The sequence below is a fragment of the Triticum dicoccoides genome, chromosome 4A (genome assembly GCF_002162155.2).
Source record: "Triticum dicoccoides isolate Atlit2015 ecotype Zavitan chromosome 4A, WEW_v2.0, whole genome shotgun sequence".
In the NCBI taxonomy this organism is placed as follows: Eukaryota; Viridiplantae; Streptophyta; class Magnoliopsida; order Poales; family Poaceae; genus Triticum; species Triticum dicoccoides.
In genome coordinates this window covers 524,805,050-524,829,061 of record NC_041386.1, presented here as the reverse complement: position 1 = coordinate 524,829,061, position 24,012 = coordinate 524,805,050, and positions in this window count along the sequence as shown.

Genomic DNA, 24,012 nt, shown 5'->3' with positions numbered 1-24,012 from the left:
CGAGGTCGAAGAGGGTTCGGGTGGGCCAGAGAGGCGGTGGTGATGACGAGGTAGTGATGGCCGGATGGAGAAGACGACGAGGATGTCGGCTTCGCGACATCCCGGCTTGAATTGACACCCGGGACGGATGAAGGCGGCCGTAGTGGATCGCTTGGACGTGTTCCCGCATGCCGGAGATGGCTGTGGCCACGACGAAGACGGCGAGGCAGCGGTGACCGTGCCCGGTTCGAGCACGATTTCGAGAAGAAGGGCAAAGGGGCAAAGGGGGAACGAAGGTGGAAAGAGCAAGGGCGATCTAGGGTTTTCGGGAGACGTACTTGTAGGGAATGGGTGGAGAAGTGGAGGCCATCCACGACCATGGCCGTCGTGGATGTGCGCCACGCACATCCCCAACCTCCTGTAGCGGGAGGTGGGAGGAGAGTTGGGGGCCAGGTGGGCTGGCTTTGCTAGTTGGGCCCAGTGGCCCGGTAGATTAGGCTTGCCCCCCTTTCACTTTTTATAATTTTCTTTATTCTTTTATGTTTTCTTATCTAGTTATCGTTTTCTATTTAGTTTCAGCTGTCAAATGAATTTCATTGAATATAAAATTTGGCACATAAATATTGGGTCATATAAAGGAGCTGCAGACAAAGTTTCAAAACATTTTGAAAAGGATAAATATTTGTTTATTTTTAAAGGTTAATCTAAATGTTGTTTGCTCCTGCCTTAATTGTCCTAGAGGCATATAAACATTCCCAATAATGTTGGTTGATGTTTGTTAATTATTTAGTGAATATTTGCAACCTTTTGAACATTTTTAATTTACTGTTTTAACAAATTATAATTTGGCTTGTTATTAGAATTTGAATTTAAACTTAGTTTGAAACAAGTGAGGTTTAGCAAAATTTTAATCAGGATGACCTGGCATCATTAATAGGGGTTTACTGTAGCTTAACTATCGAGGTGTCACATACTGATGCGGTGAAATCAACTTGTGCACTAAGTCACTCGGACTCTCTTACCAGACGGGTTACCTCATAACCGAGCGGTGATCATACCTGGATCACAAACGAAGCCAACACTTTGGTTCCCACCACGATCATATTCATGATCCCACAAATCATCACATAACCAGTGCCAACAATAAACTTTTAGTGTTCAATATTATTTATTAATGTTGATCCATGGTGTGACTTACTCATGAGCTATGTCCATAACCAAGGACGCGGCTATCGACAGATTAAATACACTTTGCAGAGGTAGCGCACTTTACCCACACCACGGAATCCATGGCCTTGTCATCCCATTCGGGTGGAACAACGACATCCCGATGAAACCCTCCCATTGTCATGACACTCTCCCGGCCACTCCGACCAACTCCCCACTTGGCTAAGTCATGGGTGGCCCCGTGCCTACCAAAGGCATCAACGACCACCGTCGTGGCAAAAACGGTCCCAAACAGGGGCAAGGTACCATAACAACAAATGGGCACACAAGGTTATGTCTCCTTACCGGGCTAGGGTACCGTACGCCCAAAACCTTCCCTCGTTGGAGGTACCGACCAGAGGCACGACAGCGGACCGAATCAAGACCTCCCCATAAAGGTAAATGTGGTCGCACTGGAAAAAACTCGATTCAGTGGAACCATGACTCGATCAACGTTATGTTCAAGTTGGATTAACATCAGTTTAATCTTGAAAATAAAATAACTCGAGTCATCATATGCCATGGTCATGCAACTACTCGACATGCAAAACATACCACTCAAAGCGACCGATCAACATCATCAAAATTTCTTACTTGCACTAGTCATCAACTAAGCCTTACTGGTTCAACTTTACTGGTTCTTAACATTCATCATCTTAATTATCTAATAATGTATAAAAAAATCAATTTATCACAAGAGGAAACTACCACTATTCATGAAAGCATAATCACTTCAATGCAAATTTCTTCTACTGACTTAAACTAGTTCATGCATTCAACCAGTACCATAATAAAGCAATTCAAGCATGGCAAAGTAACTAGCACTAAGCAATATTTACTTCAATAATTTAAATGCATGCAAATAACTCATATTCAAGTTGGAAAAATCATAGATATTGAAATGACACCATCCAAATGTTGGTGTGGCTTGCCTTAGTGCAGAGGAGGTTCACACTCCTCCTAGTGATCTTCAAGACAAGCTTCTCCTTCTAAAAATATTTCAAAACAGGAAAATAAAATATGAAGAACCACTCTGAAAATCAACAAAAATTCTAGACAGCAAGGAAAAATCTCAACTTTGGTGTGCTGCTAGAACTTTTCAAAACAAACACAATGAAAAAAGAATCAACTCATTTGGACTTGTAGTTTAGGAGTTATGGCTGGTCAAAGGTGCTTGCCAAATTTTTGAATTAAATTTGAATAAACAGAAAACCATGGGGGTGACGTCGAAGGCGTATTCTCTGAATACGCCTCCACTCGTACCGCTTCGGGCGCGAGTGGAGAGGCTGACAATGGGCCCCGCTGGTCAGGTGAGGAGAGAGGGGGAGAGAAACAGAGGGACGATAGTGCTTCACCAGAGCTTACGCCAATGAGGAGAGGTCCTTGGACGAATCCAGAGGGATAGAAAGAGAGAGGGGGTCGAGGGGCACCTCCCTGTACCCATGGCTTGACGAGAGGTGGCCGGAGCAGCTCGCAACTAAGCTCGCAAGCGGCGGCTGTGGTCGGGTCTTGCCACAGAGGGAGAAGATGATGAAGTGGGGTAGTTCCAGGGGCTGCAACGTGTCCAGGCGGCACCAGTGGACCTCCAAGGAGTCACGTGAGCAGTTGCTCGAGCTCGAGGGGCACCGGAGCAAGGAGGAGGGGCTGTAGGATCGCCGGCGAGCTTGGGTCAGGGACGCGGCCAGAGGCCTGCCCGGTCGGCCTGCGGCTATGCTATGGCTTCCTGGTGGTTGTGTGGTGGCAGTGCTCGGAGCGGTGGAAGGGTGATACGTCTCCATCGTATCTATAATTTTTGATTGCTCCATGCCAATATTATACAACTTTCATATACTTTTGGCAACTTTTATACTATTTTTTGGGACTAACATATTGATCCAGTGCCCAGTGCCAGTTCCTCTTTGTTGCATGTTTTTTGTTTCACAGAAAATCCATATCAAACGGACTCCAAACGGGATAAAAACAGATAGAGATTTTTTTGGAATATATGTGATTTTTGGGAAGAAGAATCAACGCGAGACGATGCCCGAGGGGGCCACGAGGCAGGGGGCGCGCACCAGGGGGTCAGGCACGCCCTGGGCCCTTGTGGCCACTCCATAAGGCGGTTGGTGCCCTTCTTTCACCGCAAGAAAGCCAATATCCGAATAGAAATCGTGTTAAAATTTCAGCCCAATCGGATTTACGGATCTCCGGGAATATAAGAAACGGTGAAAGGCCAGAATCTGAAACACAGAAACAGAGAGAGACAGAGAGACAGATCCAATCTCGGAGGGGCTCTCGCCCCTCCGCCGCCATGGAGGCCGTGGACCAGAGGGGAAACCCTTCTCCCACCTAGGGAGAAGGTAAAGGAAGAAGAAGAAGGGGGTCTGTTGGTGTCAAAACCGGCGGATCTCGGGTAGGGCCCCCCGAATTGTGCGTCTAAGGCGGATGGTAACAGGAGGCAGGGGACAAGATGTTTACCCAGGTTTTGGCCCTCTTGATGGAGGTAATACCCTACTTCCTGCTTGATTGTTCTTGATGATATGAGTATTACAAGAGTTGATCTACCACAAGATCGTAGAGGCTAACCCTAGAAGCTAGCCTATGGTCTGATTGTATGTTGCCCTACGGGATAAACCCTCCGGTTTATATAGACACCGGAGGGGGTTAGGGTTACACAAGGTCGGTTACAAGGGAGGAGATCTACATATCCGTATTGCCTAGCTTGCCTTCCACGCCAAGGAGAGTCCCATCCAGACACGGGACGAAGTCTTCAATCTTGTATCTTCATAGTCCAATAGTCCGGCCAAAGGATATAGTCCGGCTGCCCGAAGACCCCCTAATCCAGGACTCCCTCGGTAGCCCCTGAACCAGGCTTCAATGATGATGAGTCTGGTGCGCAATATTGTCTTCGGCATTGCAAGGCGGGTTCGTCCTCCGAATACTCCATATAAGATCTTGAGCACAAGGATAGTGTCCGGTTCTGCAAAATAAGTTCCATATACCATCATAGAGAGAATAATATTTCTACAAATCTAATCTGCTGACACGTTTAGCAACATCACATCATGTCATGGCTCGGTCATTATTCGAACCGTTTTCCTCAACCAGCACCGCACATATCGCGAGGCGGTTTTCTTGACATGTCTAGTCGAAGCAGAGATCGTGTCCCCTTATCACGGGATTCTCATCAATATGGGTATGGGTAACCCAACCGCGCCATCAATTACGGCACTCGGGGAGTAAGCGAGTTTAACAGGTAAGTGGGGAGGCGCATCGCCTCCTCCGCCCTTATAAAGGGACAAAGATTCACCCTTTTTACCCACGCCCTCCTTCTCCTTGCTTATCCATTCTCGCGCACTCGAGCTCCAGCGCCCAAGTTCGCGTCTTTCTCCTCAAACCACTCCAATCATGTCCAGAGCGGGAGGCAAGTGGATGGTCTCCTCCGTCACGGCGGAGGACATCACAAAGCTACGGGCAGCTGGATATCTGGCCGCGGACATCGCGCACCGGCTGCCAGCTGCGGGGCAGATCATCCCTACGCCCGAACCCCATGAGAGGGTAGTTTTCCTTACCCACTTCGTCCGCAGACTGGGATTTCCTCTCCACCCGTTTGTCCGCGGGCTCATGTTCTACTACGGGCTGGATTTTCATGATCTGGCCCCCAATTTCATCCTCAACATCTCGGCGTTTATCGTCGTGTGCGAGGCCTTCCTCCGCATCAGGCCCCACTTCGCCCTGTAGCTGAAAACCTCCAATGTCAAACCGAAGGTGGTGGTCGGCCAGCAAGCAGAGTGCGGAGGCGCCATGGTGGGAAAAATGCCCAACGTCACCTGGCTAGAAGGCTCCTATGTGGAGACCATAAAGGGGTGGCAATCGGGGTGGTTCTACATCACCGAGCCGCGTGACACCAACTGGGTGGCGGCCCCCAAATTTCGATCCGGAATCCCCACGCGGCTCACTTCCTGGAAAGAGAAGGGCCTGTCCTGGGGTTCTTCGGTAGAGCTGACCGGACTCCAGACCTGCATCAGGAACATGATGAGCAAGAAAATCAAGCTCGTCAACGTGGTCCAGGTCATGCTCTTCCGCCAGATTCTCCCGTGCCAACGACAGGCATTCAATTTGTGGGAATTTGACCCGGCCCAGCACCAAACGCTGCGAGAGCTCTTCGACATGACGCACGAGGACGTCTGGAAGGTTCTGTTCAAAGGCACCGAGGTGCCTCCTTCCCTCTCCGAGGACCGCAGACTCAGCGCAAAGCGCCACGCTAATCTGGTAAGTTTTCGTATCTTGCAGGGTATTTATTTGCCCCGGTTAAATGATGTGCGGGATCTAAGCTCTCATGCCATTAACAGGACTGGATAAAGACAGTAGAGCAGCTTGATTGCCCAGCCCCTCTGCCTGAAGATCCTGCAGATGCTCTCCTGACGGAGATGATGACTCCGGCACCTTACATGGTGCCGGTGAAGAAGACCAAGAAGAAGGCCACGGGGACCCGAAAGGGTCTCCGGCACAAGGTTGTATCAGACTCATCCGACGATGACTCAGACGCGCCCTCCTCCCATAAAAACGAGGAGGAGGAGGAAAGTTCTCTCCTCCCCGGACGGGGGAGACAAGAAAAGGAAGGCCGACCCAACCGGGGAGGCCGAAGGGTCCAAGAAGGGAAGGACCCGTGCTCCGGACTGTTCCACGACGGCCGCCGACAGCGGCGACGAGTGGCTACCCAGGGTCAAGCCCCTAGCGAAGTCGTAAGTGTCCGGACACCATAGTACTTCATGGTATGTTTTATTGTACTGCTTCTCCTCATGTCGAACATGATTATAAAGTCCGTCCCGAGCTCATCTCGATGTATCCTTGTCGAGCGGCTCATTGGAATCGTCGGATATGAACAGTGGTTCTCTTCCAACCGCTTCCACCCCTCGCCCTACGGACAACGCCGAGGTGTTGTCTCAAAAGGCACCGAGCCAAGGGGAGGTGGTCCTGGGGGCGCCTTGAGGCGACCTCCCAAACCCTGGGTACCAAGGGAGCGAGGCTCCTACGGGCTCCGAGTTCGGACCCCAGCCGAACACTACGCTGGAACCGTTGATGGTTCTGGACTCCGGCAGGTAGTCCCCCGTTCAGGGGGGCCAACCACCCGTGCTGGTGTCCTCTGTCCATCTAGAGGCACTAGACAACTTGCTGGAAGCGCTTCGCAGCGCTTCCATCAACGAAGAGCACCGCACTATCATGAGTGCGGTGATCAAGAAGGTTCAGTCCGCCAAAAACAGGCTGACCGAAGCTTGCGCCAGCCTCCTAACAGGCTTTGAGGTAAGCAACCAAAATATATATAAGAAAATATTACCGCATAGATAGTAGCCCCTGATGCTCTGTTCGGTGTTCGAGAAGAAAGGCCGAATAGAGGATCAAATGATGAGTCAGGAGTCTAATAAGAATATGTCTATGTGTAAGTGCAGGCTTCCCTGCTGGCCGCTACCGCACGCTCTACGGAGGTCTCTGCACTGAAGCAGGACCTGGAGCGGTCCGAGAACGAGCTTGGCCTTACCAAGAGGCAGCTCGAGGAGAGCAAAGGTAAGCAATACCTTGTCTACGCTTTGGAAAAGAAGTTCGGTTGTAAAATAATAGGATCACCATGAATTTGCCAGGGGCCACGACCGAGGTGGCGACCCTGAAGAAGGCCCTGTCCGAGGCCGAAGACAAAGCGGCCAAGGAGCACATGGAGCGGGAGAAGCAAGAAGCCTGAGTGGGCGAGGTGCAGCAAGAGCTCGAGGCTCTCGCCAAAAAACACGAGTCCTTGGAGCTTGACTCTAAGATGCGAGAGTCTGAGCTTGCACAGGCGCTTGAAAGCGCCCGGAGCGCCAAGGCTGAAGCCCACAAGGCCCTCCAGGAAATTGATGCGGTGAAGAAGATAGTAGCGGGTAAGGCATTAATTATGCAAAGCAAGCATGTGAAGGAAACTTTCCTTTTTCTTACCCGAGTTCGGAGCTCTCCAGGAGCGTTTACAGATCTTCCCCGTGGTGTACTGGATGCCGCGGAGTTTTACTGGGCTGAGGAGGGGAGCTCGACGAAGAAGTTGTTCTGGTCTCATTATACTGGGACCGAACACCCAATGCCCTTGAGCGACCAGCTGAAGCAATTGGTCGAGCTTCACAAGGCGGCCGAACATGCCATGAAGGGCCTTATAGTCCGGATGTGGCCTGGCGAGCCCCCGTCCGGCAGCTACTTCGGTCTGGTGAGGCGTCTTGTGGAGGCCTGCCCGCGGCTTGAAGTCATAAAGCGGTCCGTCTGCGTCGAGGGTGCGCGCAGGGCTTTTGACCGGGCGAAGGTGCACTGGGCGAAGCTGGACGCCGTGAAGCTGGTGAAGGAGGGGTCATCAGAGGGCAAGGAGCATCGCCACCTCGAGATGTACTATGAGAGTGTCCTGAAGGGTTCCCGCCTTGTGGCGGATGAATGTGCCAGGGATGTAATTTTTGAATGATCACGCTCCTGTGATCCTGTAATGTGAAACAAGTTCATCTGCGCTATGCAACGCTTTTTGTGTTTTAAAATATTACCTTCTGTGTGGCCGTTTATAATATCTGAGAGTTGGCCAGTCATCGGCTTCTGCCCCCATGTAACTAGTATTGGGGTGTTCGGGATAAAACTGAGCACTCTTTACCCCAATTTTGGGTCCTTCAAGGGAGGTGTTCAGTGCAACGAACCATGCAATCGGACTATAAGGCTTTATCACTCCCACTTAGCTATAGAAGTCTACAATTTTAAACTTTGGCGAAGCCCCTAGTGTTCGGAAGGCCGAATTTGGGGCACTATACTCGCCTAAGCCGGACAAGGCCGGCTCCTCGCCCGAAGCGGAAAAAGTCTTTAAGGACTTGAGACCTCTTGAACAGTGACCAGTCTCTTGCCTTATCATGACAGTCAGTTTTCGGCTTTCTCTACTGAGGCGCTCGTCCGGAATAACTGGGACACAATCGCAGTAGTTCTCCCACCGCTACCTTAGCCGATATAATGGAACATAAGGTACGAAAGCATGGGAGCCGGGGAAACCTAACATTTGACCAAAGACATGATTCGGAGCTGATGCATATAATGCTATAAGTTCGGGGTGCCGCACTGTCGAAAGTGTTCGGACTTCTTGCGCCGTATTATGGGGTAAACGAAAGCCCCTAGCGTACTGACCGTACCCGAACGTACGGGTGCGGATTGTCGTATATGGACATATAAGAGAGAAAAAAGATAAATAATGCAATAATATACTAATGATATGCATTGTTATTTAAGGAATACGTCGAAGCATACTGGTACAAGTAGCGCAATAAGCAGAAAGTAGGACAATTCGAAATGTCCTATCCAGGGAAAGCTGCGCGTGGATAGCAAAAAGCGGGTATATCAATTATTATTATAGACCAGCTGGGGGTTCCCGTGTTCATCTTAGCTTCTTGCCGCCTTGGTTGTTGCTTCCCGTAATGTGTCCGGCAATCGTACTGCCAGAAAAGGCTTCCAGGGGGTTAGATCCTGAAAAGATAAAAGAAATGATAAAGGTATATAGCCCCTAGTGCGGTTAAGCCGCATTGTGGGACGTGCCCTGATCGTGCCCCGTCTATATCCATGGTATTATCAGTGCGTAGTTATGTACGCGCGGCACAGATTTTGTTGCTTGACTGGGATTGGGACGGGGGCCGAATTGCTAGGCGAGCTCTAAACGTGCCAGGCGATCCTGTTGCAGCTTATTCCGGACTCGCTTGAAGGTGTCCGGGGGCTGTGACGCCGAATTAGTGGTTTGCCTTAAAAGGCTGCTTTGTGCTTCTGCTGCAAGGGCCGCAGTGTGCTCTTCCATGTGGAGCGAGCGCTCTGTGTTTCCATTTACTGTTATGACCCCCTAGGTCCTGGCATCTTGAGCTTGAGGTATGCATAATGTGGCACTGCATCAAATTTTGCAAATGCTGCTCATCCGAGCAGTGCGTGATAGCCACTGCGAAATGGGACGATATCAAAGATTAACTCCTCGCTTCGGAAGTTGTCTGGTGATCTGAAGACCACTTCCAGTGTGATTGAGCCTGTGCAATGGGCCTCTACACCTGGGATGACGCCTTTAAAGGTGGTTTTGGTGGGTTTGATCCTCGAGGGATCGATACCCATTTTTCGCACTGTGTCCTGATAGAGCAGGTTCAGGCTGCTGCCGCCGTCCATAAGGACTCGAGTGAGGTGAAATCCGTCGATGATGGGGTCTAAGACCAGTGCGGCGGATCCGCCATGACGGATACTAGTGGGGTGGTCCCTGTGATCAAAGGTGATCGGGCAAGCAGACCATGGGTTGAACTTTGGGGCGATGGGCTCCATCGTAGAGACGTCCCTTAGTGCATGCTTCCGCTCCCTCTTGGGAATGTGGGTTGCGTATATCATGTTCACCGTTTTCACTTGTGGGGGGAACCCCTTCTGTCCTCCCGTGTTCGGTGGCCGGGGCTCCTCCTCGTCATCACTATGCAGCCTCTTGTCCTTGTTTTCGGCATTTAACTTGCCGGCCTGCTTGAACACCCAGCATTCTCTGTTGGTGTGATTGGCTGGCTTGTCGGGGGTGCCGTGGATTTGACACGAGCGATCCAGTATGCGATCCAAACTCGACAGAGCTGGAGTACTTCTTTTAAATGGCTTTTTCTGCTGACCGGATCTAGAGCCTCTGAATCTGGCATTGACTGCCGTATCTTCGGTGTTATCGCCGTTATTGCGGCGCTTTGGTCTGTTACAACGTTGCCTGCCGTTGGCATCTTTGATATCCGAAGTGCCCGGATTCCTCAATGTGTTGTTGCTGTGAGCCAGCCAGCTATCCTCGCCCGCGCAAAAGCAGGTCATGAGTGTTGTGAGGGCTGCCATAGATTTCGGCTTCTCGTGGCCAAGGTGGCAAGCCAGCCACTCGTCATGGATGTTATGCTTGAATGCCGCTAGGGCCTCTGCGTCTGGACAGTCGACAATTTGGTTTTTCTTAGTCAGGAACCGTGTCCAGAATTGTCTAGCCGATTCCCCTGGCTGCTGGGTTATATGGCTCAAGTCATCAGCATCCGGTGGTCGCACATAAGTGCCCTGGAAGTTGTCAAGGAATGCGTCGCCCAGATCCTCCCAACTGCCGACGGAGTCTGCTGGCAAGCTATTCAGCCAATGCCGAGCTGGTCCTTTGAGTTTTAGTGGGAGGTACTTGACGGCATGTAGATCATCCCCGCGAGCCATGTGGATGTGAAGAAGGAAATCCTCAATCCGTACAGCGGGATTTGTTGTACCATTGTATGATTCGATATTTACGGGTTTGAAACCCTCCGGGAATTCATGATTCATAACTTCATCAGTGAAGCATAGGGGGTGTGTGGCGCCTCTGTGCCGGGCTATATCCCGACGCAGTTCATATGAGTCTTGTCTGCTGTATTCGGCCCGGCCGGATTTGCTCTTGGCATATCCCACGCGACGATCATCGTCCCGTGTTGGCGCACGTTCCCGTGACCCGTATATTGACCTTGCGATTTTTGCCTTACTGTCCAATACATCTCGCAGGTCCCATGTGTTGCCCCGAGCCTTCATATTTTTGATTGAGTGGCGGCGGGGTGCAGGCTGAACTTCAGGCTGAAATGCCTCTCTGGCTCGGCCACGCAGTGGCCGGTCAGCCGCATCGTACACTTGTGAATGAGGTTTCAATGCTTCCTCCTCGAGTTCGTACTCCTCGGCTGCAACGACTTCGGTCCATCTGTCTACTAGCAAGTCTTGATCAGCTTGAAGCTGTTGCTGCTTTTTCTTTAGGCTATTTGCCGTGGCCATAAGCCGGCGCTTGAAGCGCTCTTGCTCGACGGGGTCCTCAGGCACGATAAATTCTTCATCGTCGAGGCTCGCCTCGTCTTCGGAGAGAGGCCTGCAATTGTCCTCCTCCGGTTCTCCATCTGCTGCCCGCTCTGGAGGGCTAGCTTGTTCGTCCTCCGGCTCTGCATCGTGCTGGAGGGGATTGTTGTTGTCTTCGACACTATCCGGAGTGTTATTATCTCCTGTGCTGGTATCACTACTTTTGATGTGGCGGGACTTAGAGCGGCGCCACTGACATCGTCACTTGGGTTGCTTCTTGGAGGGGTCATCCTCCGTTGTCTCGTCGCCATTGCCTTCTTTGGGGGTGTCCACCATGTATATATCATATGCTGAGGTGGCGGTCCAGCGCCCTGTGGGCGGTGGTTCCAGTTCGTCTCATGCATCGTCGTCCATACCGTCAAAGTCTTCAAAGTCAAAGTCGAGCATGTCGGTTAAATCGTCGACAGTGGCTACTAAGTGGGTGGTGGGTGGGCAGCGAATTTCTTCGTCGTCCGCTTCCCATTCTAGCCGGACATAGTTTGGCCAAGGTTCTCCTCACAGGGAGAGAGACCTTAATGAATTTAGCACATTGCCAAAAGGTGAGTGCTGAAAGATATCCGCGAAGGTGAACTCCATGATCGGCGCCCAGTCGGGTTTGACGGGTACGGATGTAAGCGGCTCGGGGTCCGTGGCCGGGATTGAATCCAGTGGTTCGGTGACACGGCTCTCGTAGGGGGTGAAGTCAGCATCCGGCTGTATCGCCACTGAGAGTGCGGCCTCCATGGCGGGGTCTATCCCTCCGCTCTCGGATGGCACGATTTGCTCCGGATTGACGGCCGGAGTAGTTGCAGATGCGATCTCCCGAATACCGACCGACGGTAGAGTTATGCCATGCTCGTCGTGATTGTGCGGCACACCTGACATGGGCTCGAATCCGTCAAAGATCAAGTCTCCGCGGATATCGGCCATGTAATTCAAGTTTCCGAATCTGACCTGATGGCCAGGGGCGTAGCTCTCGATCTGCTCCAGATGGCCAAGCAAATTGGCCCGCAGTGCGAAGCCGCCGAATACAAAGATCTGTCCGGGGAGGAAAACCTCACCCTGGACCGCATCGCTACCGATGATCGAAGGAGCTTTCAAGCCTTATGGTGACGACACAGTGGAACTCTCAATGAAAGCACCAATGTCGGTGTCAAAATCGGTGGATCTCGGGTAGGGGGTCCCAAACTATGTGTCTAAGGTGGATGGTAACAGGAGGCAGGGGACAAGATGTTTACCCAGGTTCGGGCCCTCTTGATGGAGGTAATACCCTACTTCCTGCTTGATTGTTCTTGATGATATGAGTATTACAAGAGTTGATCTACCACGAGATCGTAGAGGCTAACCCTAGAAGCTAGCCTATGGTCTGATTGTATGTTGCCCTACGGGCTAAACCCTTCGGTTTATATAGACACCGGAGGGGGTTAGGGTTACACAAGGTCGGTTACAAGGGAGGAGATCTACATATCCGTATTTCCTAGCTTGCCTTCCACGCCAAGGAGAGTCCCATCCGGACACGGGACGAAGTCTTCAATCTTGTATCTTCATAGTCCAACAGTCCGGCCAAAGGATATAGTCCGGCTGCCTGGAGATCCCCTAATCCAGGACTCCCTCAGGGTCCCTCTCCCCCTCTCTCCCGGTGGCGCCGGAACACCGTCGGGGCCATCATCGTCACCGCAATCTACACCAACACCTCCGTCATCTTCACCAACATCTTCATCACCTTATCCCATCTATCTACAGTGGTCCACTCTCCCGCAACCCGCTGTACCCTCTACTTGAACATGGTGCTTTATGCTTCATATCATTATCCAATGATGTGTTGCCATCCTATGATGTCTGAGTAGATTTTCGTTGTCCTATCGGTAATTGGTGAATTGCTATGATTGATTTAATTTGCTTGTGGTTATGTTGCTGTCCTTTGGTGCCCATGATATGAGCGCGCGCATGGATCACACCATAGGGTTAGTTGTATGTTGATAGGACTATGTATTGGAGGGAAGAGTGACAGAAGCTTCAACCTAGCATAGAAATTGATGCATACAGGATTGAAGGGGGACCAATATATCTTAATGCTATGGTTGGGTTTTACCTTAATGAATGTTAGTAGTTGCGGATGCTTGCTAATAGTTCCAATCATAAGTGCATAGAATTCCGAGTCAGGGATGACTTGCTAGCAGTGGCCTCTCCCACATAAAACTTGCTATCGGTCTAGTAAAGTAGTCAATTGCTTAGGGACAATTTCACAACTCCTACCACCACTTTTCCACACTCGCTATACTAACTTCATTGCTTCTTTACCTAAAACAACCCCTAGTTTTTATTTACGTGCTCTTTATATTCTTGCAAACCTATCCCGTTACACCTACAAAGTACTTCTAGTTTCATACTTGTTCTAGGTAAAGTGAACGTTAAGCGTGCGCAGAGTTGTATCGGTGGTCGATAGAACTTGAGGGAATATTTGTTCTACCTTTAGCTCCTCGTTGGGTTCGACACTCTTACTTATCGAAAGAGGCTACAATTGATCCCCTATACTTGTGGGTTATCAAGACCTTTTTCTGGCACCGTTGCCGAGGAGCAATAGCGTGGGGTGAATATTCTCGTGTGTGCTTGTTTGCTTTATCACTAAGTAATTTTTATTTTCTGTTCTAAGTTGTTTTGTATCTTTAGTTATGGATATGGAACACGAAATACCAAAAAAAATTAGGTTTACTTGCTACTCCTGGAGATGGGGAACCTCCTAAAACCCTCGATGCTCATTATGTGAAAGATATTATGCACTACTTTAATAAAACTGAGAAAACCCCATTCAATTATGTAATAGGAGACATGTTAGATCAACGTGAATACTTTAGGGAATATCGCTTGACTCAAAAATGGAAATTATTATGGGATCAAATTTATGTGTTGCATTGGTATGCTCGGCAACTATGCTTGAGATATAGTTATACTTGTTGCTCTAGGATGAAGGCTGCACACTCCCTTTTCATGCAATTTTAATGATGATGAAACCTTGGCTTGTTATGCTAATGGTATATATGATTACTATGATGTGGAACAAATAGAAGAATTCGTTGCTTTTATGGGTGCTTATGAAATTGAATCTTTGTTTAAAGAGTTTGAAGATTTTGATGATTTAGTTTGTAGACCTAAAAATTTAGCCATCCTTAAATATTGCTATGAGAATTATAAATACAATTATGATATTGATGAATTTATCGAGAAAGTCTCTGCTATCCAAGAAGAGACTAATATTTTGCAGGAGTCTATGGAAGAAGAAATTAATGACATTGTGAGCTCATTGGATGAAAAAGATGATGAGGAGAGCGAAGAACAAAAGGAGGAAGATTGGATCAGCTACCCGTGTCCACCTTCTAATGAGAGTAACTCTTCAACTCATACATTGTTTAATTTCCCTTCGTGCTTACCGAAGGATGATTTCTATGATGATTGTTATGATCCCGTTGATTCTTTTGAAATATCCCTTTTTGATGATGCTTGCTATGCTTGTGGCCAAGATGCTAATATGAATTATGCTTATGGAGATGAACTTGTTATAGTTCCTTATGTTAAACATGAAATTGTTGCTATTGCACCCACGCATGATAGTCCTATTATCTTTTTGAATTCTCTCGACTACACAATATCGGAGAAGTTTGCCCTTATTAAGGATTATATTGATGGGTTGCATTTTACCATTGCACATGATGATTTTGATAGATATAATATGCATGTGCTTGCTGCTCCTACTTGCAATTATTATGTGAGAGGAACTACATCTCCACCTCTCCATGTTTCCAATATGATAAAATTGCAAGAAACTGTTTATACTACGCATTGGCCTTTACTATGTGTGCATGAATTGTTCTTTTATGACATGCCGATGCATAGGAAGAGAGTTAAACTTCGTCATTGCTTGATATTGAAGGAAATATGCCCTAGAGGCAATAATAAAGTTATTATTTATTTCCTTATTTCATGATAAATGTTTATTATTCATGCTAGAACTGTATTACCCGGAAACATAATACATGTGTGAATACATAGACAAACAGAGTGTCACTAGTATGCCTCTACTTGACTAGCTCGTTGATCAAAGATGGTTAAGTTTCCTAACCATGGACATGAGTTGTCATTTTATTAATGGGATCACATCATTAGGATAATGATGTGATTGACTTGACCCATTCCGTTAGCTTAGCACTTGATCGTTTAGTTTGTTGCTATTGCTTTCTTCAGGACTTATACATGTTCCTATGACTATCAGATTATGCAACACCCGTTTACCGGAGGAACACTTTGTGTGCCACCAAACATCACAACGTAACTGGGTGATTATAAAGGTGCTCTACAGGTGTCTCCGAAGGTACTTGTTGGGTTGGCGTATTTCGAGATTAGGATTTGTCACTCCGATTGTCGGAGAGGTGTCTCTGGGCCCACTCGGTAATGCACATCACTTAAGCCTTGCAAGAATTGCAACTAAAGAGTTAGTTGCGGAATGATGTACTACGGAACGAGTAAAGAGACTTGCCGGTAACGAGATTGAACTAGGTATTGGAATACCGACGATCGAATCTCGGGCAAGTAACATACCGATGACAAAGGGAACAACGTATGTTGTTATGCGGTTTGACCGATAAAGATCTTCGTAGAATATGTAGGAACCAATATGAGCATCCAGGTTCCGCTATTGGTTATTGACCAGAGACGTGTCTCGGCCATGTCTACATAGTTCTCGAACCCGCAGGGTCCGCACGCTTAAAGTTCGGTGACGATCGTAATTAGGGTTTTTGTGTTTTGATGTACCGAAGGTTGTTCGGAGTCCCGGATGTGATCACGGACATGACGAGGTGTCTCGAAATGGTCGAGACATAAAGATTGATATATTGGAAGCCTATATTTGGATATCGGAATCATTCCGGGTGAAATCGGGATTTTACCGGAGTACCGGGGGGTTACCGGAACCCCCTCGGGGGTTAATGGGCCTACATGGGCCCTAAGGGAGAAGAGGAGGGCCGGCCAGGGCAGGCCGCACGCCCCCTCCCCCTAGTCCGAATAGGACAAGGAAGGGGGAGGGGGCAGCGCCCCCTTTCCTCTTTCCCCCTTCCCCTTTCCTTCTCCAACAAGGCAAGAGGGGGGAGTCCTACTCCCGGTGGGAGTAGGACTCCTCCAGGCGCACCCCTAGGGGCCGGCCGCACCTTCCCCCTCCCTCCTTTATATATGGGGGCAAGGGGGCACCCTATGACACACAAGTTGATCTTCCTGATCGTTCCTTAGCCATGTGCGGTGCCCCCTTCCACCATATTCCACCTCGGTCATATCGTAGCGGTGCTTAGGCGAAGCCCTGCGTCGGTAGAACATCATCACCGTCATCACGCCATCGTGCTGACGAAACTCTCCCTCAACACTCAGCTGGATTGGAGCTCGAGGGACGTCACCGAGTTGAGCGTGTGCAGAACTCGGAGGTGCCGTACGTTCGGTACTTGGATCGGTTGGATCGGGAAGACGTATGACTACTTCCTCTATGTTGTGTCAAGCTTCCGTTGCCGGTCTACGAGGGTATGTAGACAACACTCTCCCCTCTCGTTGCTATGCATCACCATGATCTTGCATGTGCGTAGGAATTTTTTTGAAATTACTACGTTCCCCAACAGTGGCATCCGAGCCAGGTTTTATGCGTAGATGTCATATGCACGAGTAGAACACAAGTGAGTTGTGGGCGATATAAGTCATACTGCTTACTAGCATGTCATACTTTGGTTCGGCGGTATTGTTGGATGAAGCAGCCCGGACCGACATTACGCGTACGCTTACGCGAGACTGGTTCTACCGACGTGCTTTGCACACAGGTGGCTGGCGGGTGTCAGTTTCTCCAACTTTAGTTGAACTGAGTGTGGCTATGCCCGGTCCTTGCGAAGGTTAAAACAACACCAACTTGACAAACTATCGTTATGGTTTTGATGCGTAGGTAAGAACGGTTCTTGCTAAGCCCAGTAGCAGCCACGTAAAACTTGCAACAACAAAGTAGAGGACGTCTAACTTGTTTTTGCAGGGCATGTTGTGATGTGATATGGTCAAGACATGATGCTAAATTTTATTATATGAGATGATCATGTTTTGTAACCGAGTTATCGGCAACTGGCAGGAGCCATATGGTTGTCGCTTTATTGTATGCAATGCAATCGCCCTGTAATGCTTTACTTTATCACTAAGTGGTAGCGATAGTCGTATAAGCAGATTGGCGAGACGACAACGATGCTACAATGGAGATCAAGGTGTCGCGCCGGTGACGATGGTGATCATGGCGGTGCTTCGGAGATGGAGATCACAAGCACAAGATGATGATGGCCATATCATATCACTTATATCGATTGCATGTGATGTTTATCTTTTATGCATCTTATCTTGCTTTCATTGACGATAGCATTATAAGATGATCTCTCACTAAATTTCAAGATAAAAGTGTTCTCCCTGAGTATGCACCGTTGCCAAAGTTCGTCGTGCCCAGACACCACGTGATGATCGGGTGTGATAAGCTCTGCGTCCATCTACAACGGGTGCAAGCCAGTTTTGCACACGCAGAATACTCAGGTTAAACTTGTCGAGCCTAGCATATGCAGATATGGCCTCGGAACACTGAGACCGAAAGGTCGAGCGTGAATCATATAGTAGATATGATCAACATAATGATGTTCACCATTGAACACTATTCCATTTCACGTGATGATCGGTTATGGTTTAGATGATTTGGATCACGTGATCACTTAGAAGATTAGAGGGATGTCTTTCTAAGTGGGAGTTCTTAAGTAATATGATTAATTGAACTTAAATTTATCATGAACTTAGTCCTGATAGTATTAGCATATCTATGTTATAGATCAATAGCTCGCGTTTAGCTCCCCTGTTTTATTTTTGATATGTTCCTAGAGAAAACTAAGTTGAAAGATGTTAGTAGCAATGATGCGGATTGGATCCGTGATCTGAGGTTTATCCTCATTGCTGCACAAAAGAATTATGTCCTTGATGCACCGCTAGGTGACAAATCTATTGCAGGAGCAGATGCAGATGTTATGAACGTTTGGCTAGCTCAATAGGATGACTACTTGATAGTTTAGTGCACCATGCTTAAACGGCTTAGAATCGGGACTTCAAAGACGTTTTGAACGTCATGGACCATATGAGATGTTCCAGGAGTTGAAGTTAATATTTCAAGCAAATACCCGAGTTGAGAGATATGAAGTCTCCAACAAGTTCTATAGCTAAAATATGGAGGATAATAGCTCAAGCAGTGAGCATGTGCTTAGATTGTCTGGGTACTACAATCGCTTGAATCAAGTGGGAGTTAATCTTCCAGATAAAATAGTGATTGACAGAATTCTCTAGTCACCATCACCAAGTTAGTAGAACTTCGTGATGAACTATAATATGCAAGGGATGACGAAAACAATTCCCAAGCTCTTCGCGATGCAAAAAATCAACGAAGGTAGAAATCAAGAAAAACATCAAGTGTTGATGGTTGACAAGACCACTAGTTTCAAGAGAAAGGGTAAAGGGAAGAAGGGGAACTTCAAGAAGAATGACAAACAAGTTGCTGCTCAAGTGAAGAAACCCAAGTATGGACCTAAGCCTGAAACTGAGTGCTTCTACTACAAAGGGACTGGTCACTAGAAGCGGAACTACCCCAAGTATTTGGTGGATAAGAAGGATGGCAAAGTAAACAAAGATATATTTGATATACATGTTATTGATGTGTACTTTACTAGTGTTTATAGCAACCCCTCGGTATTTGATACTGGTTCAGTTGCTAAGAGTAGTAACTCGAAATGGGAGTTGCAAAATAAACAGAGACTAGTTAAGGGTGAAGTGACGATGTGTGTTGGAAGTGGTTCCAAGATTGATATGATCATCATCGCACACTCCCTATACTTTTGGGATTAGTGTTGAACCTAAATAAATGTTATTTGGTGTTTGCGTTGAGCATAAATATGATTGGATCATGTTTATTGCAATACGGTTATTCATGTAAGTTAGAGAATAATTATTGTTCTGTTTACATGAATAAAACCTTCTATGGTCATACACCCAATGAAAATGGTTTGTTGGATCTCGATCGTGGTGATACACATTTTCATAATATTGAAGCCAAAAGATGCAAAGTTAATAATGATAATGCAACTTATTTGTGGCACTGCCGTTTAGGTCATATTGGTGTAAAGCGCATGAAGAAAATCCATGCTGATGGGCTTTTGGAATCACTTGATTATGAATCAGTTGATGCTTGCAAACCATGCCTCATGGGCAAGATGACTAAGACTCTGTTCTCCGGAACAATGGAGCGAGCAATAGATTTGTTGGAAATCATACATACTGATGTATGTGGTCCGATGAATATTGAGGCTCGCGGCAGGTATCATTATTTTCTGATCTTCACAGATGATTTGAGCAGATATGAGTATATCTACTTGATGAAACACAAGTCTGAAATATTTGAAAAGTTCAAAGAATTTTAGAGTGAAGTGGAGAATCATCATAACAAAAATAAAATTTTCTACGATATTATCGCAGAAGTAAAATATTTGAGTTACGAGTTTGACCTTCAGTTAAAACAATGTGAAATAGTTTCACTACTCACGCCACCTGGAACACCACAGCGTAATGGTGTGTCCGAACATCATAACCGTACTTTATTTGATATAGTGCAATCTATGATGTCTCTTACCGATTTACCACTATCGTTTTGGGGTTATGCATTAGAGACAGCTGCATTCACATTAAAAAGGGCACCATCTAAATCCGTTGAGACGACACCGTATGAACTATGGTTTAGCAAGAAATCTAAGCTGTCGTTTCTTAAAGTTTGGGGTTGCAATGCTTATGTGAAAAAGTTTCATCTTGATAAGCTCAAACCCAAGTCGGAGAAGTGCATCTTCATACCCAAAAGTAACTGTTGGGTACACCTTCTATCACAGATCCGAGGGCAAGATATTTGTTGCTGAGAATGGATCCTTTCTAGAGAAGGAGTTTCTCTCGAAAGAAGTGAGTGGGAGGAAAGTACAACTTGATGAGGTAACTGTACCTGCTCCCTTATTGGAAAGTAGTTCATCACAGAAATATGTTCCTGTGACTACTACACCAATTAGTGAGGAAGCTAATGATGATGATCATGTAACTTTAGATCAAGTTGCTACCGAACCTCGTAGGTAAACCAGAGTGAGATCCGCACTAGAGTGGTACGGTAATCCTGTTCTGGAGGTCATGTTACTTGACCATGACGAGCCTACGAACTACGAGGAAGCGATGATGAGCCCAGATTCCGCGAAATGGCTTGAGGCCATGAAATCTGAGATGAGATCCATGTATGAGAACAAAGTATGGACTTTGATTGACTTGCCCATTGATCGGCAAGCAATTGAGAATAAATGGATCTTCAAGAAGAAGACTGACGCTGACGGCAATGTTACTATCTACAAAGCTCGACTTGTTGCGAAAGGTTTTCGACAAGTTCAAGGGATTGACTATGATGAGACCTTCTCACCTGTAGCGATGCTTAAGTCTGTCCGAATCATGTTAACGATTCCCGCATTTTATGATTATGAAATTTGGAAGATGGATATCAAAAGTGCATTCCTGAATGGATTTCTGGAAGAAGAGTTGTATATGATGCAACCGGAAGGTTTTGTCGATCCAAAGGGAGCTAACAAAGTGTGCAAGCTCCAGCGATCCATTTATGGACTGGTGCAAGCCTCTCGGAGTTTGAATAAATGCTTTGATAGTGTGATCAAAGCATTTGGTTTTGTACAGCCTTTTGGAGAAGCCTGTATTTACAAGAAAGTGAGTGGGAGCTCTGTAGCATTTCTGATATTATATGTGGATGACATATTACTGATTGGAAATGATATAGAATTTCTGGATAGCATAAAGGGATACTTGAATAAGAGTTTTTCAATGAAAGACCTCGGTGAAGCTGCTTACATATTGGGCATTAAGATCTATAGAGATAGATCAAGACGCTTAATTGGACTTTCACAAAGCACATACCTTGAAAAAGTTTTGAAGAAGTTCAAAATGGATCAAGCAAAGAAAGGGTTCTTGCCTATGTTACAAGGTGTGAAGTTGAGTAAGACTCAAAACCCGACCACGACAGAAGATAGAGAGAGAATGAAAGTCATTCCCTATGCCTCAGCCATAGGTTCTATAAAGTATGCCATGCTGTGTACCAGACCTATTGTATACCCTGCCCTGTGTTTGGCAAGGGAGTACTATAGTGATCTAGGAGTAGATCACTAGACATTGGTCAAAATTATCCTTAGTGGAATAAGGATATGTTTCTCGATTATGGAGGTGACAAAAGGTTCGTCGTAAAAGGTTATGTCGATGCAAGTTTTGACACTGATCTAGATGACTCAAAGTCTCAATCTGGATACATATTGAAAGTGGGAGCAATTAGCTAGAGTAGCTTCGCGCATAGCATTGTAGACATAAAAATTTGCAAAATACATAATGGATCTGAATGTTAAAGACTTGTTGACTAAGATTCTCTCACAAGCAAAACATGATCACACCTTAGTACTCTTTGGGTGTTAATAACATAGCGATGTGAACTAGATTACTGAATCTAGTAAACCCTTTGGGTGTTGGTCACATGGCGATGTGAACTATGGGTGTTAATCACATGATGATGTGAACTATCGATGTTAATCACATGGTGATGTGATCTAGATTATTGACTCTAGTGCAAGTGGGAGACTGAAGGAAATATGCCCTAGAGGCAATAATAAAGTTATTATTTATTTCCTTATTTCATGATAAATGTTTATTATTCATGCTAGAATTGTATTACCCGGAAACATAATACATGTGTGAATACATAGACAAACAGAGTGTCACTAGTATGCCTCTACTTGACTAGCTCGTTGATCAAAGATGGTTAAGTTTCCTAACCATAGACATGAGTTGTCATTTTATTAACGGGATCACATCATTAGGATAATGATGTGATTGACTTGACCCATTCCGTTAGCTTAGCCCTTGATCGTTTAGTTTGTTGCTATTCCTTTCTTCAGGACTTATACATGTTCCTATGACTATGAGATTATGCAACACCCATTTACCGGAGGAACACTTTGTGTGCCACCAAACATCACAATGTAACTGGGTGATTATAAAGGTGCTCTACAGGTGTCTCCGAAGGTACTTGTTGGGTTGGCGTATTTCGAGATTAGGATTCGTCACTCTGATTGTCGGAGAGGTATCTCTGGGCCCACTCGGTAATGCACATCACTTAAGCCTTGCAAGCATTGCAACTAAAGAGTTAGTTGCGGAATGATGTATTACGGAAGGAGTAAAGAGACTTGCCGGTAACGAGATTGAACTAGGTATTGGAATACCGACGATCGAATCTCGGGCAAGTAACATACTGATGACAAAGGGAACAACGTATGTTGTTATGCGGTTTGACCGATAAAGATCTTCGTAGAATATGTAGGAACCAACATGAGCATCCAGGTTCTGCTATTGGTTATTGACCGGAGACGTGTCTCGGTCATGTCTACATAGCTCTCGAACCCGTAGGGTCCGCACGCTTAAAGTTTGGTGACGATCGTAATTAGGGTTTTTGTGTTTTGATGTACCGAAGGTTGTTCGGAGTCCCGGATGTGATCACGGACATGACGAGGAGTCTCGAAATGGTCGAGACATAAAGATTGATATATTGGAAGCCTATATTTGGATATCGGAATCGTTCCAGGTGAAATCGGGATTTTACCGGAGTACCGGGGGGTTACCGGAAACCCCCGAGGATTAATGGGCCTACATGGGCCCTAAGGGAGAAGAGGAGGGCCGGCCAGGGCAGGCCGCGCGCCCCTCCCCCTAGTACAAATAGGACAAGGAAGGGGGGCCCCTTTCCTATTTCCCCCTTCCCCTTTCCTTCTCCAACAAGGCAAGAGGGGGGAGTCCTACTCCCGGTGGGAGTAGGACTCCTCCAGGCACACCCCTAGGGGCCGGCCGCACCTTCCCTCTCCCTCCTTTATATACAGGGGTAGGGGGAACCCCATGACACACAATTTGATCTTCGTGATCGTTCCTTAGCCGTGTGCGGTGCCCCCTTCCACCATATTCCACCTCGGTCATATCGTAGCGGTGCTTAGGCGAAGCCCTGCATCGGTAGAACATCATCACCGTCATCACACTGTCATGGTGACAAAACTCTCCCTCAACACTCAGATGGATCGGAGCTCGAGGGACGTCACCGAGTTGAACGTGTGCAGAACTCGGAGGTGCCGTACGTTCGGTACTTGGATCGGTCGGATCAGGAAGACGTACGACTACTTCCTCTACGTTGTGTCAACGCTTCTGTTGCCGGTCTACGAGGGTACGTATACAACACTCTGCCCTCTCGTTGCTATGCATCACCATGATCTTGCATGTGCGTAGGATTTTTTTTGAAATTACTACGTTCCCCAACAGATATATGTTGCTTTGTGCTCACTACTAAATGCCAAATCATCGCTAATTCGAATTGGCTTTGATATACCTTGGGATCCGGGTGGATCCATTACTTGAGCACTATATGCCTAGCTTAATGGCTTTAAAGAAAGCGCTGCCAGGGAGATAACCCAAAAGTTTTAGAGAGTCATTTATTTCTGTTGTGTGCTTTTATAAAGTTTAAAAATAAAAATAATGTGCCAAGATTTGCCTTTAGGATGTTTACATTGCTTGTTGGTTCGTGCGGTGCAAAACAGAAACTTTGACTATAGTGAACGATTTTACATTTTTTACTGGAACGTCAAATGGTTCTGAAACTTCTTGCACTATCTTTCTATACAAATTTTTTATTTTTCCTAATTGTTTCAGATTTTTTGGAGTAACAGAGGTATGGTGAATGTTAGATTACTACACACTGTCCTATTTAAGGCAGATTCTATTTTTGATGCATAGTTTGCTTGTTTTGATGAAACTATCGATTTCTATCAGTGGATTAAGCCATGGGAAAGTTATATT